The 4,446-nt window shown below is 53.2% G+C and overlaps 1 long non-coding RNA gene across 1 annotated transcript; it reads right to left on the reverse strand.

Annotated features, from left to right (window-relative positions):
* Positions 1-1,898: 1,898 nt before the first annotated feature.
* LOC121133660 lies at positions 1,899-3,772 on the reverse strand. The gene is made up of 2 exons (XR_005870609.1): positions 2,829-3,772; positions 1,899-2,497 (listed from the first exon to the last, which is right to left on the reverse strand). It is a non-coding gene; the product is annotated as an uncharacterized LOC121133660 (long non-coding RNA).
* Positions 3,773-4,446: the final 674 nt, after the last annotated feature.

The raw sequence follows: 4,446 nt of genomic DNA on the forward strand, positions 1-4,446 counted from the left end.
CCTGCACACACCCTCACCCTCCATACACCCTCACCCCTGCACACACCCTCATCCCCCACACACCCTCACCCCTGCACACACCCTCACCCCTGCACACACCCTCACCCCTGCACACACCCTCACCCCCACACATTCTGTCTGTGGTTCTGCTTTAGTTCTGCTCCAGGTTTCTGCCTCTAGTGCCCGTTCAGACTTCCCTACACAGATTCATCCATTATTAGTTCGTCACTGCAAAGACAGTAGTTGTTCCGAGCCTGGACCCTAGAGAACAGCTACCTATGTTCGAATTCTGACTCATGTTCTTCGGAGCTTTGGAGAACTCGTCTTCCTGGATGCCAGTTTCCCCGTTTGGAAATGCCAGGCAGATAAATACGCTTAAAATGTGCCCCCCCAATAGTCGTCGGTCCCTCAAGTGTTATCGTGAGCGAGAGATCCCACGTGAGGCGCTTGAGAGGCTCACAGCCCAGGTTGTGTTCGCTCTGTCCAAACTGCCTGCCCATCAGACAGGACAGGGCAGGATGAGGCTTCCATGCCTCCTGCTCTCCAGGAACTTTTCCTCACGGGCGGACCCCACAGTCCTGGGCCTGTCGCCCAGGCGGCCGGTGGCTGTATTTAGTTTTTGTACCCAGAAGTCGGCTCAAAGCCCTTTGACTGGGTGCTTCGAGAACCCAGGAGCATCTGTCTGTCTGAAATGAGAGGGGGCCTTCTGGACACCGGGGGTCACCCTCCCAGGAGGTGACTAGTCCCGTCCCAGTATTTGTTATGTTGTCATGGTGACCCCTTGTCATGCGCCACGAAGCTGAAAGCTGAGCCTAATAAGAAAGCCACAGCCGTCAATAGGGCCCTGGCCCATCCTCGTTGTCACCGGCTGCCCCAGCAGTCTGTGCCTTGGATCCGGCTGCAGCTGCTTGGAGGCGAGAGTTTCTGATCGCTCTCTCTGTTCTCCATGGCATGGGCAGAAGGAGGCTGGCATCTCAGCTGTCTGTCTGGGAAGGAGGCTTTCGGAGCCAGGCGGCTTGGAGGAAACAATGTAACAAAAGGAGGTGACCAGCAGCCGGGCGTTGGTGGAGCACGCCTTTAATCCCAGCACTCGGGAGGCAGAGGCAGGCAGATCATTGTGAGTTCGAGGCCAGCCTGGTCTACCGAGAGAGTTCCAGGACAGCCTCCAAAGCCACAGAGAAACCCTGTCTCAAAAAACCAAAAAAAAAAAAAAAAAAAAGGAGGTGGCCAGCAATTAGATAATGCCAGCCTAGGCAGCCCTGCTCAGAGTGAGCCCCAGAATGCACCGGGGTACCCTGAAGAGGAAGCACGTGGGTCCCAGGACTGGAGACAGGCAGCCAAGCACTAACGGGTGTGGTCAGGCCGTATTGGCAGAAGGGACCCGGGCTTGTCCTCATACAGACAAAAAGGAAAACAAATCAATAACAACAAACAACAAAAATAATAAACGGTGACCTTGAAGCCTGGCAGCACTCATTTCTAATCCCAGCACTCTGGAGGCCAAGGCAGGCCCTCCACAGTTTGAGGCTAGCCTGGGCTACACAGAGAGAGACCTTGTTCTCTAAAAAAACAAAAAAACAAAAACTGGGGTTCGGTGTTAATCCTAGCACCTGGGGGGCAAAGGCATGTGACTTCTGTGATTTGGAGGCCGGTTTGGTCTACACATCAAGTTCCAGGCCAACCAGGCATATATAGTGAGACCCAGTAAAAATAAATAAACACAGAAAAGGGAGGAAACCCATTGGGCAAGAGAGGAAAACACAGGGTGCATGAATCCGAGGGAAGTACGTGACACACACCCATGAAAATGTCATTCATTAAAGTCACCATTTCTGGATACTAATTTACATGAACTTTTAAAAGGCAAAATTTTCTTGACAAAAAAAAATAACAGCAACAAGAAACCATTTTTTTAAAAATAAATCTTAGCAGAGGGTTCGCTCTTGTCTCCTACACGGCTCATCTCCCGGTGCCACCCAAAGTGAGGCTTGGGGGCTGACAGCCTGGGCTCCCGTCTCTTCCTCTCCCACCAGGTGTTCCTCTGGTGTTTGCTTGCTGAGAATGTGGTGGACCTGTCCCGTTGTGTGAAGAAGAATGGGAAAGCCTAAAGGTTTTCCTGGGGCTGGACTGACACCCGCGCTTCCCAGGTCCCTGGTAGCTGACTGTAGGGAGTAACTTAGTCCTCTGCATCAAATGGTGGCCGCCACTTCCTCCACACTGTCCCAGTGTCACCCTGTATGCAGGGACTCCTGGAGAGCATGGAGAGAGAGAGAGAGAGAGAGAGAGAGAGAGAGAGAGAGAGAGAGAGAGAGAGAGAGAGCGCAAACCCTGACTGGGTTAGAAATCCTACTCCTCCTCTGGAGTCAGGGGTTTGGTTGGTTCTGTCCCTTCTGTCCCGGAGTTTCGAAAGTCTCCAGATGTCAGTCACTCACTTTGAAATCATCTCTGCTGGGCCACTGTGTGCTCCCTGGATCTCCCGGAATCGGGCGTCCTTGGGCTATGAGGAGTTGGACAGATGTGAGCTGAGGATAGACCCCATGTCCCTCCCAGGAGCCTGACTTTCTCCCAGTGGGAGCCTTCAGTGTGCAAACTCCCGACACAAGTCCCCCCCCCCAAGCGTCACCACCTCCCGCCTTCCAGGCCTCCTCTGAGTTCATCCTCAGGACCTCCTTCCTCCCCAGGACTCATTTCCACCCGACACAGACAGCACAGACCCCTAAGAGCAGGGTAGTTTAGTCTGCGGGTGGGAGTCCCCTGCGCGGCAGTGAACGCCCAGTGCCAGGCTGAGTACCGGGTTCTCCCTAAAGCTGGCCCGCCTGGGAGGACACCTTAGTGGCTGGGTGTCCAACACGGGGGACGGTGGGTATGGATGGTAGAGGTGGCGACGACTCGGCTGGTCATTGGTCCTCTTCTTGGTGTCCTTTATTGCAGGGTAGTGTGTGGAGGGATTGTGTAGCCCAGGACACCCCCTAGTGCTGCCCTCCAGTCTTTTCCCACAAGCTCTTGGGCAGGGCTTGGCTCCTCTTAGCCATGTGCATAAGTGTGTGAGCAGCTCCCACACGTGGCACTCTGGTCCGGCAACTGGGGTTTCTCTATAAATATGGGCACCCTCCCTTCCTCTTCCTGCTTTGGCCGCCCGTCTTTATTTTTTTTCACATCTCCTCCAGAGGAAGCGAAACTGTTTGCCCTCTTCTGGGCAACACTGCTAGGGGGCTGGGTTAAGCATGGGGACAGACAGAAACTTCCAGATGCAAATGGCTCAGTTGATCACCCACACCAGGGCAGGGTGGCTTTTCATCCCTTTGAGGGTCAGGACTGGGCAGCTTGAGTTAAACCAAGGGAGGACAGAATCCTGTGGGTTTCACGTATTTTCCAAAACGGGGCTCCATTAATGGATGGAGACAGTGGTTGCTTGGCTTTCTGAAGGCAGCTTTGAGAAGCAAGGACGGATGGCTACCTGGAGGCCCAGGTGGCCAATAGGCAGCCAGGAAAGAAAAAAAAAAAAAAGCTCCACTAGGCTCTTGTATTACTGAGGAGTCCCACCAGAGAGGTCACGAATTACTGGAGAAGTCAGGGTCCTCCTCTTGGGGTTCATCGTCTCATTATTCAAAGAGCATGAGAATGGACTCCAAAGGAAGCTCGAGGACACCTTTATGAGAGTTTCAAAGAAATTTGTTGTTTCTCCGTGTAGCTCAGGTTGTCCCGAAACTCGCTCTTTTAGACCAGGCTGGCCCCAAACTCACAGAGATCCTCCTGCCTGTGCCTCCCGAGTGCTGGGATTAAAGATGTGTGCCACCACCACCGCCCAACCAAGAGAAAAATCCCAAAGCGGGAAAACTGTGAATCTAGGCTATTGTCTGGAGGAGGGAGACGGAGAGGAGGAAGCCTAGGGCCACGCTCTTAGGGTTAGGCTTGGGGGTCAGCCACGTGGTGGACAAGCATCCACATGACAGAGAGGGGAGCATCACGGGGAACGTGATCAACAGAGTGTAGTGTAAGCGTGCTTAGAATGCAGGTAGGAAGATGGAAGGAAATGTTGCTCTGTAAGCCCCTGCACCGGGAGTGGGAATTCTGGGAAGGAAAAGAAGGTAATCTCATTAAGGGATAATTATTCCTCCCGTATCTTTCATGCACTCAAAGTAAACTCATCCTGGGGGGTGGGGGGTGGCAGGTCCTTGGCCAGGTGATTGACTGGCTTAACACTGTTTAATGTTCTGAAGGTTGTGGCTCCACCCAGGCCAGAATGGCCTCCATGAAGCCCTGATCAAGGCTACTGTAACACTGGTTGGCCCTGAAGTGAGAGTTAGCCTGATGCCTGCTACATAGTAGACATTCAGTCCGATAAGTGAAGGCTAAAACATCTAGGGCCAAAAGGTCACAGAGTGTCTAGTGGGGGCTCTCACCTGGAGTTCAGATGGCTACTTCCTCAGGGTCCCCATGCAGGAA

Source organism: Mesocricetus auratus, unplaced genomic scaffold (genome assembly GCF_017639785.1).
Source record: "Mesocricetus auratus isolate SY011 unplaced genomic scaffold, BCM_Maur_2.0 Super-Scaffold_100023, whole genome shotgun sequence".
Lineage (NCBI taxonomy): Eukaryota > Metazoa > Chordata > Mammalia > Rodentia > Cricetidae > Mesocricetus > Mesocricetus auratus.